Below are 13,332 nucleotides of genomic sequence, written 5' to 3' on the forward strand. Positions count from 1 at the left end.
ACACTGGAGGGTGTTTCACACAGGGGAGGAGTTTCACACTGGGGGGAGTTTCACACAGGGGAGGAGTTTCACACTGGGGGGGAGATTCACACTGGGGGGAGTTTCACACTGGGGGGAGTTTCACACTGGGGGGAGTTTCACACTCGGGGAGTTTCACACTGGGGGGTGTTTCACACTGCGGGGGTGTTTCACACTCGGGGAGTTTCACACTGGGGGGGCAGTTTCACACTGCGGGGAGTTTCACACTGCGGGGGGTTTCACACTGCGTGGTGGTTTTCACACTGCGGGTTGAGTTTCACACTGAGGAGGAGTTTCACAATGAGGGGGAGTTTCAAACTGGGTAGGGAGTTTCATACTGGGAGGGAGTTTCACATTGGGGGGAGTTTCACACTGGGGGGGAGTTTCACACTGAGGGGAGTTTCACACTGCGGGGAGTTTCACACTGGTGGGAGTTTCACACTGAGGGGAGTTTCACATGGGAGGGGTGTTTCACACGGGGGGGTGTTTCACACTGGGGGAGTTTCACACTTGAGGCGAGTTTCACACTGGGGGGGAGTTTCTCACTGGGGGGGAGTTTCATACTGAGGGCTAGTTTCTCACTGGGTGGAGATTCACACTGCAGGGGGAGATTCACAATGGCTGGGTTTTTCACATGGGGGCTGTTTCACACTGAGGGGGAGTTTCACAGTGGGGGTGAGTTTCACACTCAGGGAATTTCACACTGCTGGGAGTTTCACACTCGGTGGGAGTTTCACACTCGGGGAGTTTCACACTGTGGGAGTTTCACACTGCGGGGAGTTTCACACTGGGGGTAAGTTTCACACTGAGGGGGAGTTTCACACTCGGGGAATTTCACACTGGGGGGGTGTTTCACACTCGGGGAATTTCACACTGCGGTGAGTTTCACACTAGGGGGGAGTTTCACACTCGGGGAGTTTCACACTGCGGGGAGTTTCACACTGTGGGAGTTTCACACTGCGGGGAGTTTCACACTGGGGGTAAGTTTCACACTGAGGGGGAGTTTCACACTCGGGGAATTTCACACTGGGGGGGAGATTCACACTGCGGTGAATTTCGCACGGCGGGGAGTTTCGCACTGCGAGGTGAGTTTCACAAAGGGGGTGAGTTTCACACTGAGGGTGAGTTTCACACTGAGGGGTGAGTTTCAAACTGAGGGAGGAGTTTCACACTGGGGGGCGAGTATCACACTGGGGGGGAGTTTCACACAGTGGGGGAATTTCACACTGGGAGGGAGTTTCACACTGGGGGGATTTTCACACTTGGGGGGGAGTTTCATACCGTGGGAGTTTCACACTGTGGGCGAGTTTCACTCTGGGGGGAGTTTCACACTCGGGAGGGAGTTTCACACTGCGAGGGCGTTCCACACTGGGGGGTGGGGAGTTTCACACTGGGGGGGAGTTTCATGCTGGGGGGAATTTCACAATGGGGGAAAGTTTCACACTGGAGGGGAGTTTCACACTGGGGTGGAGTTTCACACTGGGGGGGAGATTCACACTGGGGGGAGTTTCACACTGGTGGGAGTTTCACACTGGGGGGAGTTTCACACTCTGGGGGAGTTTCACACTGCGGGGGAGATTCACACTGGGGGTGTAGTTTCACACTGGAGGGGAGTTTCACACTGGGGGGAAGTTTCACACTGGAGGGGAGTTTCACACTGGAGGGGAGATTCACACTGGGGGGAGTTTCACATGGGGGTAGTTTCACACTGGGGGGAGTTTCACACTGGGGGGAAGTTTCACACTGGAGGGGAGTTTCACACTGGGGGGAGTTTCACATGGGGGTAGTTTCACACTGGAGGGGAGTTTCACAGTGGGGGGAAGTTTCACATTGGGTAGGAGTTTCACACTGTGGGGGAGTTTCACATTGGGTAGGAGTTTCACACTGGGTGTGAGCTTCACACTGAGGGGGCGAGTTTCACACTGGGGGGGAGTTTCACACTGGGTGGGGAGTTGCACACTGGGGGGGGAGTTTCACACTGGGGGGAATTTCACACTGGGGGGAGTTTCACACTAGGGTGGAGTTTCACACTGAGAGGAGTTTCACACTCGGGGGGGGAGTTTCACATTGGGGGGGAGTTTCACACTGGAGGGAGTTTCACACTGGAGGGTGTTTCACACAGGGGAGGAGTTTCACACTGGGGGGAGTTTCACACAGGGGAGGAGTTTCACACTGGGGGGGAGATTCACACTGGGGGGAGTTTCACACTGGGGGGGTGTTTCACACTGGGGGGAGTTTCACACTGGGGGGAGTTTCACACTGGGGGGAGTTTCACACTCGGGGAGTTTCACACTGGGGGGTGTTTCACACTGCGGGGGAGTTTCACACTCGGGGAGTTTCACACTGGGGGGGCAGTTTCACACTGCGGGGAGTTTCACACTGCGGGGGGTTTCACACTGCGTGGTGGTTTTCACACTGCGGGTTGAGTTTCACACTGAGGAGGAGTTTCACAATGAGGGGGAGTTTCAAACTGGGTAGGGAGTTTCATACTGGGAGGGAGTTTCACATTGGGGGGAGTTTCACACTGGGAGGGAGTTTCACACTGGGGGGGAGTTTCACACTGAGGGGAGTTTCACACTGCGGGGAGTTTCACACTGGTGGGAGTTTCACACTGAGGGGAGTTTCACATGGGAGGGGTGTTTCACACGGGGGGCTGTTTCACACTGGGGGGAGTTTCACACTTGAGGCGAGTTTCACACTGGGGGGGAGTTTCTCACTGGGGGGGAGTTTCATACTGAGGGGCAGTTTCTCACTGGGTGGAGATTCACACTGCAGGGGGAGATTCACAATGGCTGGGTTTTTCACATGGGGGCTGTTTCACACTGAGGGGGAGTTTCACAGTGGGGGTGAGTTTCACACTCAGGGAATTTCACACTGCGGGGAGTTTCACACTCGGTGGGAGTTTCACACTCGGGGAGTTTCACACTGCGGGGAGTTTCACACTGTGGGAGTTTCACACTGCGGGGAGTTTCACACTGGGGGTAAGTTTCACACTGAGGGGGAGTTTCACACTCGGGGAATTTCACACTGGGGGGGTGTTTCACACTCGGGGAATTTCACACTGGGGGGGAGATTCACACTGGGGGGAGTTTCACACTGGTGGGAGTTTCACACTGGGGGGAGTTTCACACTCTGGGGGAGTTTCACACTGTGGGGGAGATTCACACTGGGGGTGTAGTTTCACACGGGGGGAGTTTCACACTGAGGGTAGTTTCACACTGGAGGGGAGTTTCACACTGGAGGGGAGATTCCCACTGGGGGGGAGTTTCACACTGCAGGGAGTTTCACCTGGGGGGAGTTTCACACTGGGGGGAGTTTCACACTGGGGGGGAGTTTCACACTGAGGGGGCAGTTTCACACTGCAGGGAGTTTCACCTGAGGGGAGTTTCACACTCGGGGGGAGTTTCACCTGGGGGGAGTTTCACACTGGAGGGGAGTTTCACACTGGGGGGTAGATTCACACTGCAGGGAGTTTCAATCTGAGGACGAGTTTCACACTGAGGCATAGTTTCACACAGTGGGGGAGTTTCACACTCGGGGATTTGCACACTGGGGGGGAGTTTCACACTGCGGGAAGTTTCACACTGTGGGGAGTTTCACACTGCGGTGTGAGTTTCACACTGGGGGGGAGTTTCACACTGGGAGGTGAGTTTCACACTCGGGGAGTTTCACACTGCGGTGTGAGTTTCACACTGGGGGGAGTTTCACACTGCGGTGTGAGTTTCACACTGGGGGGAGCTTCACACTGAGGGGGCGAGTTTCACACTGGGGGGAGTTTCACACTGGGGTGGAGTTTCACACTGGCGGGGAGTTTCACACTGAGGGGGCGAGTTTCACACTGGCGGGGAGTTTCACACTGGGGGGAGTTTCACACTGGGGTGGAGTTTCACACTGGGGGGGCGAGTTTCACACTGGGGGGAGTTTCACACTGCGGGGAGTTTCACACTGGGGGTGAGTTTCACACTGAGGGGGAGTGTCACACTGTGGGGGAGTTTCACACTCGGGGAGTTGCACACTGTGGGGGGAGTATCACACTCGGGGCGTTTCACACTGGGGGGAGTTTCACACTCGGGGAGTTTCACACTGGGGGAGAGTTTCACATTGCGGTGAGTTTCACACTGTGGGGAGTTTCACACTGCGTGGTGAGTTTCACACTGGGGGTGCGTATCACACTGGGGGAGTTTCACACTGAGGGGGGAGTTTCACACTGGGAGGGGAGTTTCACACTCGGGGAGTTTCACACAGGGTGAGTTTCACACTCGGGGTGAGTTTCACACTGGGGCGATTTTCACACGGGGGGGTGTTTCTCACTGGGGGGGATTTTCACACTGGGGGGAGTTTCACACTGTGGGGAGTTTCATACTTGGGGGGGAGTTTCATACCGGGGGAGTTTCACACTGGGGGGAGTTTCCCACTTGGGGGGGAGTTTCATACCGGGGGCGTTGCACACTGTGTGGGAGTTTCACACTGGGGGGAGTTTCACACTGTGTGGGAGTTTCACACTGGGGGGAGTTTCACACTCGGGAGGGAGTTTCACACTGCGAGGGCGTTCCACACTGGGGGTTGGGGAGTTTCACACTGCGGGGGAGTTTAATGCTGTGGGGAATTTCACAATAGGGAGGAGTTTCACACTTGGAGGGAGTTTCACACTACGGGGAGTTTCACACTGCGGGGAGTTTCACACTGCGGGGGCGTTTCACACTACGGGGGCGTTTCACACTGGGGGGGAGTTTCACATGGGGGTAGTTTCACACTGGGGGGAGTTTCCCACTGGGGGGAAGTTTCACATTGGGGGGAGTTTCACACTGAGGGGGCGAGTTTCACACTGGGGGGGAGTTTCACACTGGGTGGGGAGTTGCACAATGGGGGGAGAGTTTCACACTGGGGGGAGTTTCACACTGGGGGGAGTTTCACACTAGGGTGGAGTTTCACACTGGGGGGGAGTTTCACACTGGGGTGGAGTTTCACATGGGGGGGAGTTTCACACTGGGGGGAGTTTCACACTGGGGGGGTGTTTCACACTGGGGGGAGTTTCACACTGGGGGGAGTTTCACACTGGGGGGAGTTTCACATTGGGGGGGAGATTCACACTGGGGGGAGTTTCACACTGGGGGGGTGTTTCACATGGGGGGGAGATTCACACTGGGGGGAGTTTCACACTGGGGGGGTGTTTCACACTGGGGGCAGTTTCACACTGGGGGGAGTTTCACACTGGGGGGAGTTTCACACTCGGGGAGTTTCACACTGGGGGGTGTTTCACACTGCGGGGGAGTTTCACACTCGGGGAGTTTCACACTGGGGGGGCAGTTTCACACTGCGGGGAGTTTCACACTGCGGGGGGTTTCACACTGCGTGGTGATTTTCACACTGCAGGTTGAGTTTCACACTGAGGAGGAGATTCACAATGAGGGGGAGTTTCAAACTGGGTAGGGAGTTTCACACTGGGAGGGAGTTTCACATTGGGAGGGAGTTTCACACTGGGGGGGAGTTTCACACTGGGAGGGAGTTTCACACTGCGGGGGAGTTTCACACTGAGGGGAGTTTCACACTGGTGGGAGTTTCACACTGAGGGGAGTTTCACACGGGAGGGGTGTTTCACACGGGGGGGAGTTTCACACTGGGGGGAGTTTCACACTTGAGGCGAGTTTCACACTGGGGGGGAGTTTCTCACTGGGGGGGAGTTTCATACTGAGGGGCAGTTTCTCACTGGGTGGAGATTCACACTGCAGGGGGAGATTCACAATGGCTGGGTTTTTCACATGGGGGCTGTTTCACACTGAGGGGGAGTTTCACAATGGGGGTGAGTTTCACACTCAGGGAATTTCACACTGCGGTGAGTTTCACACTAGGGGGGAGTTTCACACTCGGGGAGTTTCACACTGCGGGGAGTTTCACACTGGTGGAGTTTCACACTGCGGGGAGTTTCACACTGGGGGTAAGTTTCACACTGAGGGGGAGTTTCACACTCGGGGAATTTCACACTGGGGGGGTGTTTCACACTCGGGGAGTTTCACACTGAGGGGGAGATTCACACTGCGGTGAGTTTCGCACTGCGAGGTGAGTTTCACAAAGGGGGTGAGTTTCACACTGAGGGTGAGTTTCACACTGAGGGTGAGTTTCACACTGAGGGGTGAGTTTCACACTGAGGGTGAGTTTCACACTGAGGGGTGAGTTTCACACTGAGGGGTGAGTTTCACACTGAGGGTGAGTTTCACACTGAGGGTGAGTTTCACACTGAGGGTGAGTTTCACACTGAGGGGTGAGTTTCACACTGAGGGGTGAGTTTCACACTGAGGGTGAGTTTCACACTGAGGGTGAGTTTCACACTGAGGGTGAGTTTCACACTGAGGGGTGAGTTTCACACTGGGGGGGAGATTCACACTGCGGTGAATTTCGCACGGCGGGGAGTTTCGCACTGCGAGGTGAGTTTCACAAAGGGGGTGAGTTTCACACTGAGGGTGAGTTTCACACTGAGGGGTGAGTTTCACACTGAGGGTGAGTTTCACACTGAGGGGTGAGTTTCACACTGAGGGTGAGTTTCACACTGAGGGGTGAGTTTCACACTGAGGGTGAGTTTCACACTGAGGGGTGAGTTTCAAACTGAGGGTGAGTTTCACACTGGGGGGCGAGTATCACACTGGGGGGGAGTTTCACACAGTGGGGGAATTTCACACTGGGGGGGAGTTTCACACTGAGGGCGAGTTTCAAACTGGGGGGAGTTTCACACTGGGGGGATTTTCACACTTGGTGGGGAGTTTCATACCGTGGGAGTTTCACACTGTGGGCGAGTTTCACTCTGGCGGGAGTTTCACACTCGGGAGGGAGTTTCACACTGCGAGGGCGTTCCACACTGGGGGGTGGGGAGTTTCACACTGGGGGGGAGTTTCATGCTGGGGGGAATTTCACAATGGGGGAAAGTTTCACACTGGAGGGGAGTTTCACACTGGGGTGGAGTTTCACACTGGGGGGGAGATTCACACTGGGGGGAGTTTCACACTGGTGGGAGTTTCACACTGGGGGGAGTTTCACACTCTGGGGGAGTTTCACACTGCGGGGGAGATTCACACTGGGGGTGTAGTTTCACACGGGGGGTGTTTCACACTGAGGGTAGTTTCACACTGGAGGGGAGTTTCACACTGGAGGGGAGATTCACACTGGGGGGGAGTTTCACACTGCAGGGAGTTTATCCTGGGGGGAGTTTCACACTGGGGGGGGAGTTTCACCTGGGGGGAGTTTCACACTGGAGGGGAGTTTCACACTGGGGGGTAGATTCACACTGCAGGGAGTTTCACTCTGAGGGGGAGTTTCACACTGAGGCGGAGTTTCACACTGTGGGGGAGTTTCACACTCGGGGATTTGCACACTGGGGGTGAGTTTCACACTGGAGGGAGTTTCACACTCTGGGGGAGTTTCACACTGCGGGGGAGTTTCACACTGGGGGGGAGTTTCACACTGAGGGGGCAGTTTCACACTGCAGGGAGTTTCACCTGGGGGGAGTTTCACACTCGGGGGGAGTTTCACCTGGGGGGAGTTTCACACTGGAGGGGAGTTTCACACTGGGGGGTAGATTCACACTGCAGGGAGTTTCACTCTGAGGGGGAGTTTCACACTGAGGCGGAGTTTCACACTGTGGGGGAGTTTCACACTCGGGGATTTGCACACTGGGGGGGAGTTTCACACTGCGGGGAGTTTCACACTGTGGGGAGTTTCACACTGCGGTGTGAGTTTCACACTGGGGATGAGTTTCACACTGGGGGAGTTTCACACTGAGGGGGGAGTTTCACACTGGGAGGTGAGTTTCACACTCGGGGAGTTTCACACAGGGTGAGTTTCACACTAGGGGGGAGCTTCACACTGAGGGGGCGAGTTTCACACTGCGGGGAGTTTCACACTGGGGGTGAGTTTCACACTGAGGGGGAGTTTTGCACTGAGGGGGAGTTTCACACTGTGGGGGAGTTTCACACTCGGGGAGTTGCACACTGTGGGGGGAGTATCACACTCGGGGCGTTTCACACTGGGGGGAGTTTCACACTCGGGGAGTTTCACACTGGGGGGGAGTTTCACACTGCGGTGAGTTTCACACTGTGGGGAGTTTCACACTGCGTGGTGAGTTTCACACTGGGGGTGAGTATCAGACTGGGGGAGTTTCACACTGAGGGGGGAGTTTCGCACTGGGAGGGGAGTTTCACACTCGGGGAGTTTCACACAGTGTGAGTTTCACACTCGGGGTGAGTTTCACACTGGGGGGGCGATTTTCACACGGGGGGGAGTTTCACACTGGGGGGGAATTTCACACTGGGGGGAGTTTCACACTGTGGGGAGTTTCATACTTGGGGGGGAGTTTCATACCGGGGGAGTTTCACACTGGGGGGAGTTTCCCACTTGGGGGGGAGTTTCATACCGAGGGCGTTGCACACTGTGTGGGAGTTTCACACTGGGGGGAGTTTCACACTCGGGAGGGAGTTTCACACTGCGAGGGCGTTCCACACTGGGGGTTGGGGAGTTTCTCACTGCGGGGGAGTTTAATGCTGGGGGGAATTTCACAATAGGGAGGAGTTTCACACTTGGAGGGAGTTTCACACTGCGGGGAGTTTCACACTGCGGGGGCGTTTCACACTATGGGGGCGTTTCACACTGGGGGGGAGTTTCACATGGGGGTAGTTTCACACTGGGGGGAGTTTCACACAGGGGGGAAGTTTCACACTGGAGGTGGGTTTCACACTGGGGGGAAGTTTCACATTGGGTAGGAGTTTCACACTGGGTGTGAGCTTCACACTGAGAGGGCGAGTTTCACACGGGGGGGAGTTTCACACTGGGGTGGAGTTTCACACTGGGGGGGAGTTGCACACTTGGGGGGGAGTTTCACACTGGGGGGAGTTTCACACTGGGGGGAGTTTCACACTAGGGGGGTGTTTCACACTGAGAGGAGTTTCACACTGAGGAGATTTTCACATTCGGGGGGGGAGTTTCACATTGGGGGGAGTTTCACACTGAGGGTGAGTATCACACTGGGGGGAGTTTCACACTGGAGGGAGTTTCACACTGGAGGGTGTTTCACACTGGGTGGGTGTTTCACACTGGGGGGAGTTTCACACTGGGGGGAGTTTCACACAGGGGAGGAGTTTCACACTGGGGGGGAGTTTCACACTGGGGTGAAGTTTCACACTGAGGGGGAGATTCACACTGGGGGGAGTTTCACACTGGGGGGGTGTTTCACACTGGGGGAGTTTCACACTGGGGGAGTTTCACACTGGGAGGAGTTTCACACTCGGGAATTTCACACTGCGGGGGTGTTTCACACTCGGGGTGTTTCACACTGGGGGGGCAGTTTCACACTGCGGGGAGTTTCACACTGCGGGGGGTTTCACACTGCGTGGTGATTTTCACACTGCGGGTTGAGTTTCACACTGAGGAGGAATTTCACACTGGGAGGGAGTTTCACACTGGGGGGAGTTTCACACTGGGAGGGAGTTTCACACTGGGGGGGAGTTTCACACTGAGGGGAGTTTCACACTGGTGGGAGTTTCACACTGAGGGGAGTTTCACACGGGAGGGGTGTTTCACACGGGGGGGAGTTTCACACTGGGGGGAGTTTCACACTTGAGGCGAGTTTCACACTGAGGGGGAGTTTCTCACTGGGGGCAGTTTCATACTGAGGGGCAGTTTCTCACTGGGTGGAGATTCACACTGCAGGGGGAGATTCACAATGGCTGGGTTTTTCACATGGGGGCTGTTTCACACTGAGGGGGAGTTTCACAGTGGGGGTGACTTTCACACTCAGGGAATTTCACACTGCGGGGAGTTTCACACTGGGGGGGAGTTTCACACTCAGGGAGTTTCACACTGCGGGGAGTTTCACACTGGGGGAGTTTCACACTGCGGGGAGTTGCACACTGGGGGGTAAGTTTCACACTGAGGCGGAGTTTCACACTGGGGGGGAGTTTCACACTGGGGGGGAGTTTCACACTCGGGGAGTTGCACACTGGGGGGGAGTTTCACACTGCGGGGAGTTTCACACTGTGGGGAGTTTCACACTGCGGTGTGAGTTTCACACTGGGGGGTGAGTTTCACACTGGGGGAGTTTCACACTGAGGGGGGAGTTTCACACTGGGGGGAGTTTCACACTGGGGTGGAGTTTCACACTGGGGGGGAGTTGCACACTGTGGGGGGAGTTTCACACTGGGGGGAGTTTCACACTGGGGGGAGTTTCACACTTGGGGGGAGTTTCACACTGAGAGGAGCTTCACACTGAGGGGAGTTTCACACAGGGAGGGAGTTTCACACTGGGGGGCAGTTTCACACTGGAGTGAGTTTCACACGGGGGGTGTTTCAAACTGGGTGGAGTTTCACACTGTGGGGGAGTTTCACACGGGGGCGAGTTTCACACGGGGGGGAAATTCACACTGGGTGTGAGTTTCACACTGGGGTGGAGTTTGCCGCTGGGGTGGAGTTTCACACTGAGGGGCAGTTTCACACTGAGGGGGAGCTTCACACTTGAGGGGGGGTTTCACACTGGGGGGGAGTTTAACACTGGGGGGGGACTTTCACATTGAGGGGCCGTTTCTCACTGGGTGGAGATACACACTGCATGGAGTTTCACACTGCGGGGAGTTTCACTGAGAGGGGCTTGTTTCAAACTTTGGAGTGTTTCACACTGGTGGGGCGAGTTTCACACTGGGGATGAGTTTCACACTGGGGGAGTTTCACACTGAGGGGGGGAGTTTCACACTGGGAGGTGAGTTTCACACTCGGGGAGTTTCACACAGGGTGAGTTTCACACTAGGGGGGCGAGTTTCACACTGCGGGGAGTTTCACACTGGGGGTGAGTTTCACACTGAGGGGGAGTTTTGCACTGAGGGGGAGTTTCACACTGTGGGGGAGTTTCACACTCGGGGAGTTGCACACAGTGGGGGCAGTATCACACTCGGGGCGTTTCACACTGGGGGGAGTTTCACACTCGGGGAGTTTCACACTGGGGGAAGTTTCACACTGCGGGGAGTTTCACACTGTGGGGAGTTTCACACTGCGTGGTGAGTTTCACACTGGGGGGTGAGTATCACACTGGGGGAGTTTCACACTGAGGGGGTAGTTTCACACTGGGAGTGGAGTTTCACACTCGGGGAGTTTCACACAGGGTGAGTTTCACACTCGGGGTGAGTTTCACACTGGGGGGGCAATTTTCACACGGGGGGGAGTTTCACACTGGGGGGGAATTTCACACTGGGGGGAGTTACACACTGTGGGGAGTTTCATACTTGGGGGGGAGTTTCATACCGGGGGAGTTTCACACTGGGGGTAGTTTCCCACTTGGGGGGGAGTTTCATACCGGGGGCGTTGCACACTGTGTGGGAGTTTCACACTGGGGGGAGTTTCACACTCGGGAGGGAGTTTCACACTGCGAGGGCGTTCCACACTGGGGGTTGGGGAGTTTCACACTGTGGGGGAGTTTAATGCTGGGGGGAATTTCACAATAGGGAGGAGTTTCACACTTGGAGGGAGTTTCACACTACGGGGGAGTTTCACACTGCGGGGAGTTTCACACTGCGGGGGCGTTTCACACTACGGGCGTTTCACACTGGGGGGGGCGTTTCACATGGGGGTAGTTTCACACTGGGGGGAGTTTCACACAGGGGGGAAGTTTCACCACTGGAGGTGGGTTTCACACTGGGGGGAAGTTTCACATTGGGTAGGAGTTTCACACTGGGTGTGAGCTTCACACTGAGAGGGCGCATTTCACACGGGGGGGAGTTTCACACTGGGGTGGGAGTTTCACACTGGGGGGGAGTTGCACACTGGGGGGGGAGTTTCACACTGGGGGGAGTTTCACACTCGGGGGAGTTTCACACTAGGGGGGAGTTTCACACTGGGGGGGAGTTTCACATTGGGGGGGAGTTTCACACTGAGGGTGAGTATCACACTGGGGGGAGTTTCACACTCGGGGGGGGAGTTTCACATTGGGGGGGAGTTTCACACTGAGGGTGAGTATCACACTGGGGGGAGTTTCACACTGGAGGGAGTTTCACACTGGAGGGTGTTTCACACTGGGTGGGTGTTTCACACTGGGGGGAGTTTCACACTGGGGGGAGTTTCACACAGGGGAGGAGTTTCACACTGGAGGGGAGTTTCACACTGGGGTGGAGTTTCACACTGAGAGGGAGATTCACACTGGGGGGAGTTTCACACTGGGGGGGTGTTTCACACTGGGGGAGTTTCACACTGGGGGGAGTTTCACACTGGGGGGAGTTTCACACTCGGGGAGTTTCACACTGGGGGGGCAGTTTCACACTGCGGGGGGTTTCACACTGCGTGGTGATTTTCACACTGAGGAGGAATTTCACAATGAGGGGGAGTTTCAAACTGGGTAAGGAGTTTCACACTGGGAGGGAGTTTCACACTGGGGGGAGTTTCACACTGGGAGGGAGTTTCACACTGGGAGGGAGTTTCACACTGGGGGGGAGTTTCACACTGAGGGGAGTTTCACACTGCGGGGAGTTTCACACTGGTGGGAGTTTCACACTGAGGGGAGTTTCACACGGGGGGGAGTTTCACACTGGGGGGAGTTTCACACTTGAGGTGAGTTTCACACTGGGGTGGAGTTTCTCACTGGGGGGGAGTTTCATACTTGGGGGGGAGTTTCTTTCCGGGGGAGTTTCACACTGTGGGGGAGTTTCACACTGGGGTGAGTTTCACACTCGTGAGGGAGTTTCACACTGCGAGGACGTTCCACACTGGGGGGTGGGGAGTTTCACACTGGGGGGGAGTTTCATGCTGGGGGGTAATTTCACAATAGGGAGGAGTTTGACACTGGGGGGGAGTTTCACACTTGAGGTGAGTTTCACACTGGGGGGGAGTTTCACACTGGGGGGAGTTTCATACTTGGGGGGGAGTTTCTTTCCGGGGGAGTTTCACACTGTGGGGGAGATTCACACTGGGGTGAGTTTCACACTCGTGAGGGAGTTTCACACTGCGAGGGCGTTCCACACTGGGGGGTGGAGTGTTTCACACTGGGGGGGAGTTTCATGCTGGGGGGGAATTTCACAATAGGGAGGAGTTTGACACTGGGGGGGAGTTTGACACTGGGGGTGAGCTTCACACTGAGGGGGCGAGTTTCACACTGGGGGGAGTTTCACACTGGGGGGGAGTTTCACACTGGCGGGGAGTTTCATACTGAGGGGCAGTTTGGAGATTCACACTGCGGGGGGAGATTCACACTGGCTGGGTTTTTCACATGGGGGCTGTTTCACACTGCGGGGACTTTCACACTGTGGGGGAGTTTCACACTCAGGGAGTTTCACACTGTGGGGAGTTTCACAC

Source organism: Somniosus microcephalus, chromosome 8, assembly GCF_052327205.1.
Source record: "Somniosus microcephalus isolate GS21.2 chromosome 8, FLI_Smic_1.0, whole genome shotgun sequence".
NCBI classification, from domain to species: domain Eukaryota; kingdom Metazoa; phylum Chordata; class Chondrichthyes; order Squaliformes; family Somniosidae; genus Somniosus; species Somniosus microcephalus.